Raw genomic sequence first — 22035 nt, forward strand, 5'->3', positions numbered from 1 at the left:
CTTCTGGATGTACAGGATTCTGCATACATATACACAAATGGTTGTAGATGACATAAATTATGTAAAAACACATAAACATAAATAGAGAGGTGCACACTACGTTGAGAAAACTTAGATTAAAAGGGAGTGCTTTTCTAGGCATCCCAGATTATCCCTAAAATAACACAGGCTGGCTGTTTATTAACTGAGCTTCAACTCCAAGTAACCAATTCTCACACTAATCCAAACATACTTACTTGAGTTAGAACCATAGAATAGAATCATAGAACTTCTCAGGTTTGAAAAGACCTTCAAGCTCATCAAATCCAACCGCAACCTAACCATACTACTCTAACTCTAACAACCCACCACTAAATTGAATAGCTGAATAACCATAAAGCTTGAAGGGCAAAGAATAATACTTACAGGGAGTTGATGAGGTCTTTCCTTCCCCTCTGTCTCTCACTGCCTCTCCTTCCTCCTCTGTGACAGCTGTAGAGCACAGAGGATGCAGCTGCCAGTATATATAGGCAGAGTACCCCCCGTCCCTTCAGCCTATCACAGCCAAGTGCTTTGCATTCAACGTTCAGCAGCAGCATCCCCCCCCTCCTCTCACACCTCCTCCAAAATATAGAGAAAAAAGCTGCCCAAAGGGCAGAGGGATCTCAGGGAAAAGCAGCCATTACCTATGCTAACTGCTGAGTGAAGTCGTCTGTTTCCTTCTGCTAGCGTCTGACCACACACACTCCTGGTCTGCCTCACACGCTGCGTGGTACCTCTGCTGTGGCTGCTGCTGTAGGAGCAGTCCACTGAGTCCCCTTGTGAAATGCTCTTTTAGGGAGGAAAGCACAGGTGGGGTTGAAATACCACTCAACTCTCTGCAACACTGAACTGGCAAACATATCCGATTAACAGTGTCACAATAATCCTCTGTTATACTGCATCTAACTTCTTCCAGTTCCTCTCTTTTGTTGGAGGCATACTTAAAAGCAACAGGAAATTTTCAAATTTTTCTCTGTTCTCAAAGGAAAGCTTTATGAGGAGTTCTCTTTTTTAAGATGAATCCAGATAACTGCCTGTTGCTTTTTATTAAGTTTGTTTTAAAAAGCATTACCAGCATTTCACAGCCTTAAGCAGCTTACAGCCAGGTAGCAGCGGCAGGAGCTCCAGGACTGCCTCTGCTCCCACAGCAGCATTACAGCTAGGCTTGTTGCAAAGGAGGAAAACATTCTCTTCTGACTGCCTAGTATTTCAAAACACTCGTGGCTATGTTTGCTGTTACACTGATGCAAGCCCAATTATAACTGCTGACCATTCTGAAAAAGCCTGTTCAGAATAAAAAACATAACCTAAAAACTGTGGATGGGCTTGAAGGATTCACTGTGCTTGTTGCGCCTGACATTCTCTGTGATCAGACCTGCATTTTCAGTTCTCGGGTTGTGCCTGCTGTAGGATCAGCACATCACCTTCCAAACATCAAGAAATCCCACTGTCACTTATGGCTGGCTCTCCATTTTCCACCACAAACCCACTCTTGAGTGAGTACAGTTACAGCCTGGACAAATGTGAAACTCACCAGAATAAAAGTGCTTTGGAGATATTCCCTATTATTGTTTTCCTTTCTTCCTGCCTTCAGGTGAAAAGGCTGAAAATTCAAAATACATTGTACAAATCTAAGAGTAGCAGAAACAGAAGCCATGTCTAGTAAACACAAAGATAACTCAAACTAGTTTTGATGCCTCATCTGAACAGCTTGCAAAAGTAAATAAATTCCAAAGGAAATTTAAAACATGAATCTGCCATTAACACTGCTTTCGATCACATTGCTGAACTGACACCTCAGAGTAATCTGATGTGTGTTTTACCTTTCTGCTGTATATGTTATCTGCCTTAAAAGTTCCTATGACCATAGAATACTTACATTTTCAAAGCAAAATATGTTTATTTACTCCCTCGGGAAGAAAAAGGAAATAAAATGTGAGAGGTACAGCAGAGAAGGTGAAAAATGGGAAATACATGCCTTTCTAAAAGGTATTTCCCAAGTCTCTCCCTGTAAGTCTAATGATTCTACTGGCTAATACTACCCTTCCTAATTCTCCTTATCAACTCTTGGTTAATACACGAATATGGAATTTTTCTTTGAAAGACAAAACCAAGACTATTTCATACTGATAGCTGAGCTTCACCACGCTGCTCTCTCACTTCCCTTCCTCAAAAGAAGAGGGAGAAAATACAATGGTTGAGATAAGGACAGGAGACCGCTCATTATTCGCTGTCATGGGCAAAACAGACAGTGTTGGGAGATCAGCGTAATTTACTGCCTACTGCTAACAGACTAGAGCAGTGAGAGCTAAAAGCAAACTAAGAACTCCTTCCTCCCCATCCACCTTCACCTACTTTCTCCCCCTGAACAGTGCAAGGGAACGGGGAGTGAGGTGCTGCTGTCAGCCCTTAACGTTCTGTCTCTGCCGCTCCTCCCTGGTCGCTCTCTGCCTCAGCTCCAGTGGCTCCCTCCCACAGTGCCACCCTTCCCGAACTGATCCCACGTGTGCCTTCCAGAGCCTGCAGCTCTCCCAGTCCCGCGGGGTCCACCTTCAGGCACAGCTCCCCACGGCTCGCCCAGGCGGCGGCTCCCCCAGCCCTCCCGCTCCACCGCGGGCCGCTCCCCACGGGTGTATCCGTGGGCTGTGCCTCCTTCAGGCCACATCCACTGCGTTTCCCTTCCTTAGCTCTGCTTTCCCCGAGGCACGCACCCAGCGTTGCTCACAGCGCAGCTGTGGCAGCAGCGAGTCCCCTGAGGAGCAGCTCTGCGCTGGTCTGACACAAGACAGTGTCGGGCTCTGCGAGCAGAGGCCGCCTTTGAAGCACCCTGCTACCAAACCTTCGCCATGTAGGCCCAGTACACCAGGTGTAAGCTGTGGCCCTGCACATTTGTTTCAGACCTTTGAGTGGTCTGGCTCTTTCCGAGAGAGTTTCTCTTATTGCTGAAACATGGAAGTAAGAGAGCTTCCCTGTACTGCAAAATTGTTTAAAAATTTAAGATACCCATGTGCAAGATGATCCTGAAAGGTGTAAAGGCCAAGATTTGTTGGTGAGCAACCAACAGATCATATTACTCAGAGGAGCTAACAGGAGATGGGCTCCAACATGTTTTTTCAGATAGGAATTTGTCACTCCAATGATGATATATACTGACGTTTGCCCATGTAATGATAGTACCAATTCAACACTGTTTTAACATCTTTGCTGAACTCTGGTTTGGAAACGAGGGGGAAAGATAACGTGTTTGAACAGGAGGCTCCAGCTCAGTACTGGAGAGGATACAGACAATGTGTTATCAGTCTCTTTGCGGTCCCATGTGCCAGTCTGTGAGAACCAGGCATGGATCAAAGCTGTGGCAGCTAAACAGCTTGTACCCACTTCCCAATATTTTTCATCTCTTCCATTGCTGCATAATGCAGCTTCGAAATTGAAAGGTACTTCACCCAACCCTTCAGTCCAGTTATAATTAGGTTGGTTACTCCCAGCTTTATTTTGCCCTCACCCATGATGAATAGCACAACACATTTCATGCTGTCCCCCTGGTGTGACTACATTTGGGCACAGTGTGTTTGTGCTGTAGATCACCAAGTCTAGTATTATTTGAACAAGCCTGTTTGGAGCTATAACGTGAGCGACTTCAAATCGACTCAGGTATCACCAATATCTTAGATACTAAGAAAATAAATAACTTGAAGGAATCATATTACCATAAAGCTTGTTCCTGTTTTCTCCATTTGGTGTCAAATGGAGTGCTTGATTCACAGCAGATCTGTAGTTTGATGTCTGGAGGCTGCAGGCCTTTTTTCCTGCTTCCCTGTTGCTTCTCCAGAAGGAAATAGTAGCAGAACCCTGTTGTTATCTGGCTCTTTTTTTTTTTCCCTCAACATACTCTTTCATGAATGCAATAATATTGGTAATGGAAGAGAAAATTATCTACAACAAGAAAAAGGAAAGAAAGAGAAGTTAAGAATCACTCTGATGTACCATATGTCCTTATATATTCCATAAACAAGGTCCAAACTTGTGTGAGTCACAAAGATGAGACAAGTGAATATTTTAGCAGAAATGTGCAACTAAATTTTCTGGGAAAAAAAACAACAGTGGGTGCATTTCCTTTGGAAGAGAGTAAATGAAATAAAGCTTTCAGACACAAATAGATGGATTACTTGCATTGTACAAGGATAAAAACTAAATCTCCTGCAGAACATAAGTAGACTTTGCAACAGATTAGCCAGGAGATGAATCTCAGACAGAACTGACAAACTGGGAAAGTATCTTATCTTTCATGAATATTTTATGTGACTTGTTTTCCCTATTCAGTTCTGTATTACTGTGTGAACATGTGAAGGTAAACCAAAGATGGATAAAAAGGAGCTGCTAATAAAGTGAACAGTGAATGTGGACACAAACTCAAATGTATAGCTTCAGAAGATTTAATATACACTTTCTGGCTCAAGGCAACCTAAGCATTTTAGTCTTATGGAAGCAAGCCTAAAGAAAAGAGAGAGGTTGTCATGAACTGAAGAAGTGTCAATAGGAAAGCTGACAGGCTGTGAAGAGTCACAGGCTGCAATCACAGCATGCATGTTCTTCCAGTACAGAGATAGGAATAGCTTGTGCCATAAGCTGGGATGTGTTTAACCTAGGGATGCAGGCACCGCTGGGGCACTTATCCAGCTATACAGTGATCACAGAAAGAACTTCCTAAAGCACTATGAGCCTAGTAAGACCTCAGGTCAGAAAAGCATATTACAGCAACAAGTTTGTGAACTAAATAGGCTGCTCAAGATGGAACCAGATGAGGCATGAGGATCAAGATGTTTTGAGACTCAAAAGGAATACAATGCAGTGCTTGCTCTTATGTAGGTGGTTTGTTCTGATAGTTGCTTATAAAGATATCAGAGATCACAGTGAAACACAGAACGGCTGGGGTTGGAAGAAAACTTAAAGACCACCCAGTTCCAGCCCCTCACATGGGCAGGGTTGCCAGGCTGCTCAAGGCCCCTTCCAACCTGGCCTTGAATGATGCTTGGTCCAAAAGGCATTTTGTCACCGCCTGTGATTAATGCATTGTCATAAGAACTATGCACCACCATGCACTGCTTTCAGTAAGATTGGAAGAGCATTCGTCGTAAGTGTAAGCCTCCAGTCATTCCTTATGGGATGAGAACAACACCACAGTCTCAGCTGCCTGAAATTACAGCAAGTACTATGGCAAGGGAGCATACTGGAGTTCCTTGCCCTTCTTCCCTGACAGCTTTGTTGCAGAGGTTTTTAACTCCACCTCAGCGCTGTGCCAGCAAGAACATTGGTCTTCTAGAGAAGACCAATGCCAGCTTGCTGAAGGATTTATGCTTAATACAAACACAAAAACAAAAGTTACCAAGTGTATGGACTTAAATTCTCTCCAAGAGGGACAAATTACTTTACATACAACAGACTCGTGGCTCTGGACAACTGCGTGGGAACTGAATCTTTCACAGCCACAGGTCTCTGGTCACAGGCAGGTTCACAGCTGAAGCAATGGGAAGGTATCATTTGCTACCTTCAGTGGTGGGTTATTGTCTCCATCTCAGAGAGGGCAGTGAAACATGTACATGCCTCAACTGCTTGACTGTAATGTGTGATTTTTGCTTAGGAAGTTGCATGTAGAGTAAAACGTGAGGCTTTCCATCAGAGCCAGCAAATATTCACATACCATCTTGTCAGCTCTATAAGAAGGGCAATCATCTCCAGCTAGAAGGCAGAACAGCCAGCCAGAGAAGAAAACAGCTTAAGGGGTTGCAGGTAGCTTCACCACAGCACAGCTAGCCACATCCCCAGTCAGAACTGCCTGCCATCTGCTCTCTTTACAATACTGCTATGTTCAACACCTGGGATAATCACAGCTTCCACATTATTATTATGGGGAAAGTATGCTGAGGGAAGGAGAAGTACCAGCACATTTTATGTTACATACCTTGCAGCGTATGGTGGAGCATCATCTTAGTAATTTCAAAGTATATCCACTACTCATTAGAGGAGTTTCTATGGTTAAAGTAACTACTAGTAGTCTGTAGGAATTGTATTTTTTCAAAAGACCAATCCTCTTCTGAAATTAAGAATTAGTCTTACTTCTAACACATAGTAATGCTGAGCAGTAGAGACTGCAAAAAGGTGAGAAACCAGTACTTGGTGGCAAGCTCAGCTGTGTTAGATATGATATTCTTAATGATCCTGAACACCTCACAATACTCATTCAGTTCTGCATTTTCTGCACCAAATATGTGCACTAAAAATAAATTTGTAAAAACAATCTGTAGCAAATAGCCTCCATCATATATATATACACATATATATATTTAATGAGGATGCAGAGGCTAAACTTTATGCCAAGAACAAGAAAGATAAATCAAAAGTGTGTGAATCCATTTTTCCCAGTAATACAGTACAAACAAGCCAATAGGTCCAGCACAAACTTGCAGAATGTTAAAATTATTTTAAGAACAATGAAATATCAGAGTTAGGGATAATCTTCTAAATTAAATGAGGTAACCGAAACCAGTTTTTTAATGCTCAACAACAGGATAGAAAAGAACAGGTGGGAAGTAAGGTGCCAGCAAATAGCACTTACCAATCTGTAATACAGTTTCTTATTTTATAAGTTTAATAAAACTGGCTTCCCTTTCTGCCACATCCTTAGTATCTAACTCCTATTACTGACTGGGATATTTCTCCCAAATTTATGAGTCCTTAAAATAACTACTCATAAGACATAGTCCAGTCAAAACTGTTGCTCCAGCAAGGTACAATGCATTTTTAAAAAATATTTATGAAAATGGGTAGGAAATCTGCTCTCGAAAAAAATCAGAAAAATGTTATCCAAAGGAAACTCTGCAATAAGGAAAAAAAATGCAGCAAAAAGACTGAGATTTTTTTTTTCATCCATTATTACTTACGATGATGATGATCAGAGGGCTGGAGCACCTCTCCTATGAAGAAAGGCTGAAAGAGCTGGGCTTTGGGCTTGTTCAGCCTGGAGAAGGCTCAGGGGAGACCTCACTGCAGCCTTCCTGTACTTAAAGGGAGCTTATAAACAGGAGGGAGAATGACTTTTTAAACTGGCAGACAGTGAGAGGACAAGAAGGAATGGTTTTAAACTAAAAGAGAGGAGATTTAGGTTAGATGTCTGGAGACAATTCGTCACTCAGAGGGCAGTGAGGCCCTGGCACAGGCTGCCCAAGAGGAGCTGCAGGTGCCCCATCCCTGGAGGCACTCAAGGCCAGGTTGGATGGGGGCCTGGGCAGCCTGAGCTGGTGGGTGGCAGCCCTGCCCCCAGGGGTTGAGGTCCCTTCCAACCCAAACCATTCTATGGTCCTATGTTTCTAATTTTTACCTTGAAGGAAATAAAAGGAAGTCACAGTAATAGCAAATGAGTGCTTCACTACTCAGTGTCCAAGTCACTTCTGGACTAACATACACTTTAGTAATTAGTGGGCTGAGCAGACTAACTTTTAACGTAGTGTATTATTGTAATGTTAAAAAAAGATTTTTTTTAAAAAAGGATGATTAAATGGGTAAAAATATGTTTGCTTCTCATCATCATGTTCTTGAAAAAAATCAGTTGCAAAAAAAAGAACAATTATTAGCCTGTACAAGCATATGACTAGGCTTTATATTTATTAAATTCCATTTGTGTAGGTGTGTAGACAGGAAGTATGTTTTTATCCTCCCTGACCTGAACAGATTCTCTCAGATAAACAGCAAAATGGGCAAGGTGCAGTTGGGCAACATTGCCTCAGAGCCCTGATGTCCAGACTTTGATTGTGTTTTGTGTCCCAGACAGATTTTGAGAAGCTTGCTTACCTTCAGAAAGTTTAAATGTAATTTTCTTTGTAACTCTCAAAGTCACAGCAAGCTGGCTGGGCAGTGCTAGAAAAGAACTCAACCAAAGCCAGGATCATATGCATCAGGATGAAAAAAGGAAATATTCATCAGTAAACATTAAAAGACATTTGTGGAAGCAGATGTAAGAGCAAACCAGGGCATGGATTCACACAGACACTGCCTGCCCTGGGCAGGTAATCATGAGATGAGTCTTGTAACTAGTTCATCTGCTCCTGCAGCTGCAGAAAATCCTTACACTTGCATACAATCATAATAATGTATTTTATTTTTATCTTAACTGTCATTAGCACAAGTCACTTTTGTAAGACAGTGGGTTTTATTTTCTTAATTTACTTATAATGCTCAGTAACCTAGCACAGTAAGGCAGCTACCCAGCAGGTGGTCCCAAAGCTGTAGACATCAATAATTGACACATATGTACCTCTTTGCCAGGTATCTAAAGATAATGGTTGAATATAGGCCAATTTAAAACCTGGCAAGGCAGGCATGTGAGAAGAAGATGAGCCTACCTAGCCAGAAAATATTTTTGGCATGTACAAGGCAACAGAAAACAGGAGACGAGCATGAGGCACCTGCCATGTTAGCAACCTGCAGATAAAGGACTTCTGAAAGACAGGAAAGATCTTATAAACGGAGCTTAACATCTATAAACATGTGTTGACATACCCACCCGAGTAAAGGCTGTACAGTTGCATGTCATTATCCTCAGCAAACATGACAAGGAAGGCGCTACTAAATAAATAAGTTCTAGTATGTTGTGATAAAAAGAAAGATTCTGGGAACAGGTACCAACTTTCTGTCGCAACGCACATGCCGAAGTCACCCGCTGTACCAATATGGTTATCGCGTAGTGCTTAATTTATTGCAATTCGACTACAACATTTATAGAGCATCAGGTAGGCATCGCGCACTACAACACTGCTAATTGGACGGCGGATATCATCACATAGGCATTCTTGCAGTTAGATAGTGGTTAGCAGTCCCGTAAAGCACAACCTGGAGGTGTAGATGTTTGACCTTGCAACACAGCAGCTGTTCCTCGTCTCAGGCCTCCAAGGACACTCCAGGGATTACTCGAGCATGTTCTAATAAATATGCCCACTGTCCATCAAATACTTCCCACAACTTTCAATATAAATTTCCTTGGAGGAAAAAGAATATTGAAAAAAATAGAAGAGTATCCTAGAAGAAAAACAATCAAAACACTAAAAAACTGAAAAGAAAGAAAAACCACAGGAGGATGTATACAGTGTTCATCCACTTAGAGCTGGCTGCTTTCCTGCTGGCTCAGGCCACAGATAAGCAGTGAAACTCAGGATCACTGCAGGGACCTTCTACTAGCTCACAGGTGTCCAACCTTTTGGCTTGGCTGGGCCACACTGAGCAAAGATGAATTGTCTACAGCCACATCTGTGAATATTGCTCTGAAAGTAATATCTCCTAAATATTTCCATGGACACTACAATTGATACAAAGAGCACAATAATACTATTTAATAGAGCAAATTCTCAGCTACGAAACATTCTTTTTCAACACAGTCACAACCATTAGCTATGCATTTTTGGCAGTGATGAACAAGAGCCTGCGTGCCATACTTGTAATAAACTGCACCAGCAGAAGTGACCCGCTGCTGCTATTGCCACTGCTGAAACGCACCACCCACTGCCTCACTGTGCTCACATCCACTGTTTCATCTCCACAATTGTGTAGCAAGCATCGATGAACGTCAGTGGGTGCCATTTTTTCCACATGGAGGAATTCAATGGCACATCTTTGCTTCATCCGCACTTCCATGTCAGACACCATTTTGTCAGACTGCCCCTCTGCTGCCATCTGTCACACAACAACAACATGTAACAGAACACTGTGGGGGAAGGTTCAACCTCTACTGCCATACCACCAACATCTGCCTCTGATGTCATGGACCAACATGATTGTCAAGAGTTTACGGGCGTTCGGCCTGGTTCCGTGACAAAGGGGACGGGGGATCCATGGGTCCACGCCCCGGGAAAAGGGGTAAGGAGATGGCCCTGAGAGCAAAGAACAGCGGCAACAATCTGAGGAGAAACAAACTAATTTACTAAATAAGATATCGGAATGCAAAACAACACACTATAATACAATATAATTACAATTTAAGCTGATATATCCGCTACAGAGAGAGAGAATGTCCCAAAATCAAGGTAGGCCTTACTCTACTACCGACGATAAGACGGCTGGAGAGCGAGGTGCTGCCAAGACGAGAGACGGCGGAAAAAGGGACGAGGTCTCGTGATCTGCAAGTTTTTAATACTGCGAGCTTTTATCTTTTCCCTCCAGCTGGAAAATGGTAAGAGGAGCAAAGTACCGTGGGGAATGTAGTAGTCCTTTTCTTCTGAGAACCAGGTACATTCACTACATGATGTTATGATGTGGAATACCAACAACCGAAAATCACAAAACCATGACAATGATAAAACAAGAAGTACTGCTTTTGGAGCAGCACTTAAAATATATAATATAGTTAATGTATATAAGTAACAAAAATTTTAATTTTTAATGCTTTTTTTAAATCAAAACATACAAAAAAGAGAGCAACAAAACCATAAAACTGGTGGGAGATGTGACCTTGTTTTTGTGAAAGTAATGCACCAGGTGGGTTTGATGGCAGTGGTTGCCATTCTCAGCAAGTTCTCAAGGTGTTCCTCAGATTTTTGATGAAATTTTACTTTTCCTGTGCTTCACCTTGAAAACAGTTGTTCATAATTGCACATAGTGCCAAAAGCAGCAGCATGAATAAGATGCGGTTGTGCAGCGAGGGATATTTCTCTCTGGTAAGAGAAGGCTTTTTACAGGTCTGGTAAAGAGACATGATCAGATTTTGGATTGCAACTCTATACATTCCATTTGAAAATTCACAGGTAATGTATTTATGTCAACTGAAAATGGAGTTGCAAATACACAAAAAATTGATTTTTCTCGATCTTGAAACCTATTCTCAAACTCCTTTATCAAGACAGAAAGCACAGCTGCATTTTTTTTGCCATTCACAGGACTGTGTTTATCCAGTGTATCAAAGTCTATAAACTTATTTGCCATAACTTGAGTTGGCACTGCACCCCACATCCCTGTTTCAGCCCAGAGAGTGTTAACAGCACACTGATGTCTGGTTGGTGCTGATGTGAAATGCCTTCTGTTTGAGCATACACTTTCCATAAAGCTACACTTCTGCTGTTGGTGTTTACAAAGCTTTTGAAATGCTTTCACAACTTAATTGGTTAGTCTGAATCAATTGACTGAATAGGTTTATTAAGAGGAACGAATGAAAATTAGAAAATTACTTGATTTGAGGATTTATATTTCTGGGAATGATAATCCTGTATCTACATGTGTAATCAAGTTTGACTCATACCCTAATTTGTTTCATTCTTAATACTGAACAGCATCAATTAGAGTGGTACAGATTTCCAAGCTGTATCTCTAAAATCAAGACTTCCTCTGCATCTACACTGTAACATTAAACCTTAATTACACGTTATTTAGGAAACCTACTGATAGGAGGTTCTTAAAAAATTCAGGCCATAATTAGCATGCTTTTCATATTTAATATAAAGACACTTAACAGCTTTCTAGCTTCTACCTTTTAAAAAAAGGTTCTCTGGTCATCTTTTCTTTTTTTGTCCAGAGATCCATTGTTTTGTTCACTGAGTGCTTCCACTTCTTTTGCAAATTTTGTAAAATTAACCGGTCCTTAATGCTTGGGCAAAAAATACTGTCATTTTATGGAATGCCTTACTTAAGTGTCAATAACCACTGGGAAAAATACCAACAAGTTCTCTGGTTAAGTGCAGGCTTACTCCTCACCCCCTGTCTCTGACCTGTCACTACAATACAAGGCTGTATTTCTCCTAGCTCACTCCTTGTGAGTTCCATCTCAATCACAGTCCTTGCCAAGGAGGTCAGGTACCTGTGCTCCCTAGAATACATGAAAGCCACATTACTTTTGTACTTCTTAGTAAACATCTTTTACTAAACAAACAAAAGCTTGTCACGAAAGGACATCACATCCACCTCTTTCTGTTTTTCCTGTTAAAGATGCAGCACAAGAACCAAGGAGGACAGCTAGGAATGTCACACACTGAATGGCCAGTACAGTCTCAGGAAGCTCAGTAACATCAGTTCTGAAGTAACAAAGCATATGAAGGAAGCATGGAAAAAAATCTTAAGGGTCAAAATAATGGACCCAGTCTAAGCAATCTTAGTGGCACTGTTTAATGAAAACTTCCATTTGATTGATAATATAATCAAGAATAGTAAGAGCTTAGAATGCAGTAAGTTGGTGAATTATACAAAAACAACATTCTAGTGACTTTTGATCTACTGCTGGAATGATTCTAGAATATTCATTATGCTTTCAGATAGGAAGTGTTAGTTGACAGCCAGCTGAACATGAGCCAGCAGTGTGCCCAGGTGGCCAAGAAGGCCAATGGCATCCTGGTTAGTATCAGAGGTAGCATAATCAACACAGCCAGGGAGGTGATTGTCCCTCTGTACTCAGCACTGGTGATGCCACACCTCAGGTACTGTGTAGTGAGAGGCCCGAAACTGCACAAAAAACATCAAGGCCATGGAGCGCGTCCAGAGAAGGGCAACAAAGCTGGTGAGGAGCCTGGAGCACAGGTCTTATGAGGAGCAACTGAGGGAACTGGGATTTTTTTTTTTTTAAGCTTGAAGAAAAGGAGGCTCAGGGGAGACCCTAATTGTTCCGGACAGCTCCCTGAAAGGAGGTTATTGTGAAGCGGGGCTCAGCCTCTTCTCCCAAGTAACTAGTGAGAAGTTGTGGCCTTAAGTTGTGCCAGAGAGGTTCAGGTTGGATATTAAGAAAAATTTTTTCTCAGAAAGTGGTTAGGCATTGGAACAAGCTGCCCAGGGAGATGGTGGAGTCAGTGTCCCCAGATGTGCTCAACAGAAGGGTAGATATGTCCCCGAGGGACATGGTTAGGGGGCACAGTGGTGACAGGTAGATGAGTGAACTAGATGATCTTAGAGGTCTTTTCCAACCTTTATGATTCTATGATCTTCACTTTCAACATGGCTTTCCTGAAGTTTAAGGAAGGATTTCTCCTCAAAAGGCACTGTCCCCTGCTCAAGGGAAGATTCATGAGCAGGCCTGGAACAACAGGAGGAAGCCAAGGGAAGGTGAAGGAAGGAAAGACTAAAGGGAAAAGATAAAGAACTTACATATTTGAAATTTCAAGAGCCCAAGATGGACTACTCAGTGCAATTAAAAGATAGATTAAAAACAGACAGAAGGAAACAGTTTTTCCCATGATGTGTGGTTAAAACTGCAGAAAAAATAATTACCACAGGAAGCGCAGCAGTCAAGAACTCAGCAAGATTCTGACAGGGTTGCCAATGTATAAGGATATCAGTCATAGCATGAGAAATTTGAAACTGCTGGAAGGCACCTGTGTTTCTTCAGGGAAAACTGTCCAACTTCTTAAATTGCACAAAGAAATGTACAAATCAGACTGAGATACAAAGAAAAAAAGCCTCTGAACATGTAAGATAATGTACCCACAGGGAACCATTATAGAAATGCCATCCCCTCCTAAATCCTTTGCATTTTTTCCTCTCTCCCTTTAAAGGAATAGTACAGAAGAGGTCAATATGAGCCCTACTGCAGAGACCAATTCCTTTATGATATTAGCTGAAGGGAAAAGGTGTCTGCTGGCCACCTTCCTGGGCTGCCAGTGTTATGGCAGCTTTCAGCCCATCCTAATGTGCATTATTCACCTGGAAGTGCAGACAGTAGGTTCTAGGAGTAGCTAGACTGTTTCTAACTCTGTGTGTTAGAAGAAATCTCTAACTTGGATTGCTTCTAAAAGCAGGAAGTGCCACATGGTATTTCTGAAATTTCCAACCTCTTTTATACATGACTGAGTAGTCATAATAATGATGCTTGCAGTATCGTATAGAAATATTTGTGTTATTTCACATACCTGTACATGCACTCTGCCACATGTCAAAGAAAAGAAAGTTTCAACATTGTGGTTTTGTTCATTTGAACAGTCTGTTCACAGGACAACTTCGAAGGCAAAACACAGGGAGGCATTATAAGCAACCTCATGGTAGCAGTACTCTGACACTGAATTTATAGCTTTCCTAATCAGTATGTTCCAGTGCATTACTATTGTTACTGATACAGCAGTTTTTTTTCCAGGATAGTTTCTCCATCAAATTTAGTCTGTTACTTTACATCCTATCCATCACATGAGATTATTCCTTTCCTTTATGCAGCATCCTACTTTGCATTTTAAGAGGGTGACATATCCCTTTAACTTCAGCCTGCACAACAGTATTGCTCACATGAGTGCTTGACATTACCCTAGCAAGCAGACAGGTACTTGGTATAAAAGAAAAAGAATTTTCTGAAACACGAGAATGTCAAAAACTCTTATCTGATAAGGTTGACTCGAAACTGACAGGCTAACAATAGCTCCCTCCTAAGAACATAAGCGTTCCAGCTTCTTGCTACTACTATGACTTTGGTTCTCTTGTAAGATCAGGCTAGTCCCACATCCTCTGCTCTTACACCCTTCTCAATGAAGGAAGCCAGCTAACTGGTAAAGAGGGAAGCTGACTACCACAGTTCACTGCCCTGGAGTCAGTAAAACTCCTGTTTTCATCACAGATATTCTGATTTCCTTGCTTTGCTTTTAATTCACATTAGTGGTGGGAGATGCATACTTGGTATGACAGACATTCAGCATGCTCTTCTGAAAATAAACCATCACATATCACAGTTTTTTTTAAAACTTTTAATCAAGTTTTCATTGTAGTGTCTGTTGTTTTCCCTTTTTTGACATTGACAGAAGTATTTCATTCCCCTTCCTTTTTCCAACTACGTCTCCAAACTGTAGTTCTCGTTCCATTATTTTTTCCTCTCTGAACCCCACCAGTGTTGGAGCAACTTTTGTATTGAAGTTGTTCTACATTTTACCACGCACCATGTGTAATGTTAATGTATGAGGATAACTCCACTCCCTGTGCCATAGAAGGACCCCAGTGGGAAGGGAAGCCCAGTCTCACACATTCACAATGAAACCAAGCTATAGGAACTGAAGAACTGAATTTTCAAGCAAACGAGAACTTATTTTCCAACCAAATTTGAACAGGTTAACAGAATTCTCTTATCAGCTGAGACTGTCTTATTTTGTCCAGTATGCCAGCATGCAAAGGTACTGCTGTCCCACCAGAATGCTTCACCTTATAAGCAGCGCTTTCAAGTCCGTGTTTAGAAGCAGGTAAAAATGATTCTCTTTAATTTTTAAACTTAGAATTTTTATTCTAAAATACTTTATGAGCTCTCAACCATTTCAACAAGATTGTCTTAAAAATATGTCAAGTAAAACAGAAGTAACTTTAGTATAATATGTTGCATTTCTAAATACTCTCAAGCTTAATACTTAACAAATTATGCAGGCTTATCAGATTGGGTTACCTGGTGAAAGTACAGAGGTATCTTCACTTTCAAACATTAGTAAGTTTATCCTTACCTATTTGACGACTTGGCTCCTTTTCCAGATACTTCAGAAATGGATATTTTCTGTAGTCTCCTTATACTCTAGCCCTTTTAAGGAGACCTCACAATTTGCAGCTGAAGAATTTTAATCTCAAGAAATAGCTTTCCTGTAACTTTCTGGTCTTCACTGCTATTGAGCTTATCCTGAACTTTGTAGTTAATAATTAAACATGTGTAGCACAATGTTCATTAGATTTGAGTCATTCTTTCTCAGCAAGGAGAAAAAAAGAAAGCTTCTGAATGTGTTCTGTGGCCCTCCACAGGCATTTAATTACAGTGGGGCTTAAGTGACTTCTCCACTGCTCGCTGAGCCTCAAGTGGAAACAAACCACAGGCCAGCACAGCATAGAATAAAAAGAGCCAACAGCTAAGCAGACCCTGCCTCTGCAATTATGTTTACAAAGGTATCCACACAACTATGTCCAGAGGTTCACGCTGGGAGGCAGGTGGGCCAACCTGGGACAGAACTCCCTCCAGTCCCGGGGGGGAAGCCAGACCTCACGTCATCCCACCATAGAATGGCTTGGGTTGGAAGGGATCTCAAGGATTATCAAGTTCCAATCCTTCTGCCACAGACAGGGTTGCCAGCTGCTAGATCAAGTACTAGATCAGATTGCCCAGGGCCGCATCCAGCCTGGCTTTAAACATCTCCAGGGACAAGGCATCCACAACCTCCCTGGGCAACCTGTTCCAGCACCTCACCACTCTCTCAGTAAAAGACTTCCCCAACATCTAATCTAAATATCCCCTCCATTAGTTTAAAACCATCTCCTTTGTCCTATCACTAGCTGCATGAAAAGTTGATTTCCCTCATGTTCATAAACTGCCTTTAAATATTGGAAGGCCTCAATGAGGTGTCCCCACAGCCATCTCTTCTCCAGGCTGAAGAAGCCCAGTTCCTTCAGCCTGTCTTCATATACAAGGTGCTCCAGCCCTTGGATCAGCCTCATGGCCCTCCTCTGGACCCTCTCTAAAAGCTCCACAACTTTCCTTTTCCCCAGACTTGGACACAGTACACCAGCTGAGGCTTAACAAGGGTAAAGAGAGAGGGACAATCACCTCCCTCATCCTGCTGACCACCCCTCTTCTGATGGAACCGAGGATACCACTGACCTTCCAGACTGCAAACGCACACTGCTAGCTCATGTTAAGCTTTTCATCCGCCAGGACCCCTAAGTCCTTCTCAGCAGGGCTACTATAGCAATCAGAAAGATCAACACAATAGAAAAAATGTTACAAAAGAGGAGGAGGAAGGACTGGCACAATAGAAAGGTGCTGTAAGGGAAGGGAAGTAGATCACACTCCCATCTCAGAAGATTCTCACTTTACAGGGAAAAGCTTCCATCAAGGAGGTATCTCCAGAAAGAGATCCTTCCTCAGGGGCAGTCAGCCCTTAAATGAGGCCTAAGAGGGGTGAAGCCAGGCACCACCCCTTCTGGTCACACAGGTGAATTGCCTTCACCTGTGCTCCCAGGGCTGACTGGGTCTTTCCTCCAGGTGTTCAATCAGTGGTTCAGGCCATGACTCAACAGTTCCCATACAGCTACTCTCAAGGAGTTCTTCTCCCAGTTTGTATACATATCTGGGATAATCTGCTGAACCATCTTAGTGTGATTGTTCCTATAACCATCCATCCTGTTTGCTCTTCCAGCATCTCCATTTCTGCCATGCCCTAAGATTCCATTTTCACTGCTGCTTCAGATACTGCTCCCTTATCCCATTAAAGGACTGCAGTTCTAGGATTTTGTTTGCGAGTGTGCATACAAGAATACAGTGCCTTCTCAGTCACGCTTACTTCTTTGCAATGTGGTTTTCTAAGAGAGGTCAAGAGCTTGTCCTTTTAAGTATTTTGAGGCAAACTTTTTAAGCCTTCAGTGATTTTCTCCCTTGTTTAGCCAGTTGTTTTCACAAACCACATACTCTTCATAAAAAAAAAATAAATTGATTTCTTCTACCCACCCATTCTGTCACTATTAACTTGTTTCCTTGCATGACTAACTGTGTTGTCGGGTACTTTTTCAAGAAACACTAATCCTCACTGCTTGCCTCATTTCTGTTTTGGTTTTTGGACACGATTCTGAGAGTACTTCACTGACACAAAAACTGAGCATGTAAAAGTCACACAGAACACATCAATATCTTGCAGAAATTCAGAGGAACAGAGAAGAGTAATAGAAGAAATTAAATGCTGAAAACGTCTAACTAAATTTAAAACACTTCAAAATAGGATGTATCTAGGATTCATTGCGAAGCACCGAAGATGTACATTTTCACAATTTAACTTGGCCATTGGTTTTAACCATTCTCACCATAAAATTACTGTTGACAGAACCTTACTTTTACCTTCCTTTAGTCTAGATGGCAGTCAGACAGACAATTTGAAGAATTAGCAAGCGGGAGAGAACATAAATTCCATCGCTATTTCTCTGTTTGATAACAAAAAACAGTGATTGTCCCACCTCTGGGGAAGGTGTATCAAAAGGCAGGTGAAATGGAAGTCTTTAGTAAGGTGTGTCTTCACCAGTTTGAAAGGAGGGGAAATTAATTTTGTAAGGGACTGGTGACCAGTACTCAAGTATTGCAATAACTGTGGTCCTAGTAACACCTAAAACATTAGCTAGACAATACTACCCAAGAGTAATTTTCCTCCCACTTCATTTCACAGGATCACATAATGGTAGGGATTCCTGAAGACCATCTAGTCCACACCCCCGCTAAAGCAGGTTCCCTACAGTGGGTTGCCCAGGAAAGTGTCCAAGCGGGTTCTGAATATCACCAGAGAAGGAGACTCCACACCCTCTCTGGGCAGCCAGAGCAGTTCCACTGCTCTGACACCCTCACAGTCAAGAAATATTTCCTCATGGTTGTATGGAATTTTCTGTGTTCCAGCGTGTGCCCATTGCCTGGGCACCGCTGAAAAAAGTCCAGCCTCAGGGTCATCATCACGCAGCCATCATGCAGCTTACTTGACTTCGTTTTTCCCTTCTGGAGGTGTCCTTGGTTCTCAGCCTTGCTTTCTCATGCTGTTTACCTTGTGTCGCGGCGCGACAATTAATAGACCCTAAAGAACCGGGATCGCATTCTGGGGAGAGAGACACAATCACAGATGCTGTGGAGTCAACTCTCATTACTGGAACTTTTGCGTGGTCTTTTATACCCGTACATCTGCTGCGCATGCCCGATCGCACCCGAGTCGCGCTCACGCACCCATCCCCCCCCCTTTAACCCGCCTAGCACGAGGCATTACATCAGCAAGCACGCGCCTGTGATTGACGCCCTTCCTTTTGTTCACCATGCCAATCAGCACACATCCCCCTACCGCTTTTACCCACCACATCTCCCCCTTCTCTTAGCTGACTACATGGCAGTTTCCACTTCTGGAGGCAATTTCTCATCTGCCTCTGGGAGATGTTCCCGACCCGGATTCCCACAGCGCAGGTCTTGGATTTGGGGTTCTGGAACATCCGCCAGAAGCTGTTTGCCATCGCTGAGGGGTTGGCCACAAGAAAGGTCAGGATACTCAGGTGGAAACAGAAGATGATGGCCATCCCGGGGTTCTCTGGTGTTCTCAAGCCACGGTCGCACCAAATGTGCAGAGATCCTTCCCACCTAGGGCTTTCTGGGAGGCGATAACCCACTTGCGGCATGGTATAACCACTGAAGAGCATATTTTGATGGAAAAAATTGTGCTGAAGGGGGGTGACGTCTGTTGGGTCCCAAAAGGAAAATATTTGATTATCTGTACACTACTTTTCATTACACTTAGTAAGTGATGCCTTCAGCTATCTTCAACCTAGCTGGCACTCCTATGTAAACAGTATTTACTAGAACAAAAAAGAAACTACTACTAGGCATACTTCTAATGCACTATTGCAAATCTAGTGTTGCAAACAAAAAGCAGTAGAAATACGTTTTTCTTTAAACATACAAAGCACAGCATTGCTCTAGTTAACAACACTTAACTTGGCAAGTTATATCTGGTTCCTTCAGTTGCATGGCTTATCATAGTAGTAAACTAAAGAAGAGACCTACGAAAAGAAGTCCGAATGTAATTGGAATTTCACATTTGTCAAGCATAAGGCTACAAGTTGTACAGTTTGCGAATAAACAAGATACGTTGAACTGTAACATTCCCAGCCATGGCAGATGCAGGCGCCTGATGCAGCATAACTTCTCCTGGCCTCCAGAAAGGCTCATGTGCAGAACAAAGAAATCACTGAGAATAATAGGCCACAATACCAACAGCACCTTTTCAACTAGGTTTCCGGGAGCACCCCGCTCTCCCCCCTCCCTTAGCTGAAAGCCAGTGGCATTGGCAATGTTTCTTGTGACTTAAGTCGACCGAAATCAGGTACTTTCTGTTACATCCGTTTGCTATACAAAACACCAAGTTTTATTTTAATCTAGTCAAACGTAACCTGCCTTAGAGTTGCGCCCCAAAGCATCTGCAGAATTCTTCATTCCCTGTGGTAGAACTACCCAGTGATAACGTTCCATGGGACTTGCCCAATTGACAGATGGAACACAAAAGCAAATTTTTCACAATCATCTGGGTGAAGTGGAATAGTGAAAAAAAAACACAATCTTTGAGATCAACAACGCTAAGTTCATAATGTCGAGGAATCATAACAGGGGTAGGTAATCCTGACTGCAACACGAGGAGCAGCAGCAACAGCGCGCACAGCATCCACAGCGCCACCTCGCCGCCCGCCCGCAGCCCCACACGTCGCGTCTTCCAGCAGCGCCTCCAGCCGAGCCCCGCCACTCCGCTGCCCCCGGCCGCCGCCCTCCTCGGGGCGGGGTTGAGTACGCCGGCGGCAGCCGAGACCGCAGGAGCCGTCCCGCGACGAGGGGTGGGGGCCTGGGGGCCGCTTGCTCCCCCCGGCCGCGGGGACCGGGCCCGTCGGGGCCTAAGCGCCGTCCCCGTCTCCTTCCTCCACCTCTAAGGCATGACCCGGCTGGAGCGTGGCATTATTCATCGCCTCATCCAGCGCACCCTGCTCCCACTTATTCTTAACACCATCTGTGCTGGAGTACGAATCGCCCTCCTGATATTATGCCAATCAAAAGGAGCATACAGATCTGTAGAAAGAACGTCCAGTAAACTAGTGCACGCCGGACTCCCCGGACCCGCGGTTGTTATTGCCTGCCGTAACTCCTTAATAATTCGCCAATCTACTGGCTTCCACCCAGGTCGTCCGTGGCGGTCTTGCACAGCAGGGAACACGTTCGGACCCTCATCTGCCACCGGCGCGTCCCCTTCCAGCGCGCAGTTCTTAACCGTCAGCTTCCACTGAGAAGCCGGATCGCCCCCGCGGGGCCCAGGCGAGCCAGCGCGCTCAGCCACGGCATTGGCAAGCGCCCCCGAGCCCACGGCAAGGCGACGCAACTCTGCCAACAAACGGCAAACCAAATCCTCCTCATCCCTCCCAGGCGATGGAGGATCATCCCGGGGACCTGACAGTGCTGACGGCCCACCCCCAGGATCGTCGCCGTCGGCATACTAACATCCCCAGGCCAACGTCCAGGGTCTGCTAATGGCTCGTAAACAGGCGGAACTAATGGCCCTTTGTTCGCACCGATGGCGACTCCAGGCGCGAAAGGAGTACAGTCAGCTGCAAAAAAACAATCTGCGGACGGATCCCCTTCTCCAGTCACCAGATACGTACAAGGTGGCTGCTCCTCACCTGCCGCCGCCTCGACCTCTGATGAAACGACCGCAGAACCGCCAGGCCCTGAGGGGGGGGCGAGGGCTCAGAACCAAGCCGGGGATCTGACCCAAGAACCGTGAACGCCGCAGTCTGCCACACGCCCCGAACCTCCCTCATCTTCCCAAGACAATCTTTCAACGCCCTCCAGTCATAAGTAAGACTCAGGGCTGTCTTATCACCCGTAGCGGCGGATTCCAGAAGTTCCCTCCCCGCCGTTTCTACTAATTGCATCATCCATGGGATGAGAACCCCTGTGCCACTGGAGGAGACCTTCGCGTCCGCCTCCCGAGCCAGCACCTTCAGCACTTCCACCGTATCCTTCACGGATGCCACTGACATGGTGAAGGCTGGATTACCCCAAGCCCCGCTCGCGCAGGTGTGCACCACAATTCCTGCCGTATCTCATCGGCCCTGGATCACATCGTTATCACGTCGGGGTCACCACTTGTTGCGGCGCGACAATTAATAGACCCTAAAGAACCAGTATCCCATCCTGGGGAGAGAGACACAATCACAGATGCTGTGGAGTCAACTCTCGTTTACTAGAACTTTTGCGCGGTCTTTTATACCCGTACATCCGCTGCAGATGCCCAATCACACCCAAGATGCGCTCACGCATTCATCCCCCCCCCACCTAGCACGAGGCATTGCATCAGCAAGCACGCGCCTGTGATTGGCGCCCTTCTTTTGTTCACCGTGATAATCAGCACACATCCCCCTACTGCTTTTACACACCACAACCTTTCTCTGCAGCTTCCACTCTGAATAGTCTTTATTGTATTCCCACATTAAAGTAATTGATTCTGAGGTAAATCAGATGGCTTTCCCCCAGTGTCACCGTCATGGGCTGGA

General features: G+C 43.8%; 1 protein-coding gene across 3 annotated transcripts in view; it reads right to left on the bottom strand.

Moving 5' to 3' along the window:
* Positions 1–15810, bottom strand: part of DDC (dopa decarboxylase) — a 72910-nt gene extending 57100 nt beyond the window's left edge. Inside the window, exon 1 of one of the 3 annotated variants that reach the window (XM_021385791.1) lies at positions 15447–15810. The gene's annotated coding sequence lies outside the window, so the exon portion shown is untranslated. Of the gene's footprint in view, positions 1–405; positions 806–15446 lie in introns of those variants that run through there. The other 2 variants (XM_021385789.1, XM_021385790.1) reach the window with 2 other exon arrangements.

Source organism: Numida meleagris, chromosome 2 (genome assembly GCF_002078875.1).
Source record: "Numida meleagris isolate 19003 breed g44 Domestic line chromosome 2, NumMel1.0, whole genome shotgun sequence".
Lineage (NCBI taxonomy): Eukaryota > Metazoa > Chordata > Aves > Galliformes > Numididae > Numida > Numida meleagris.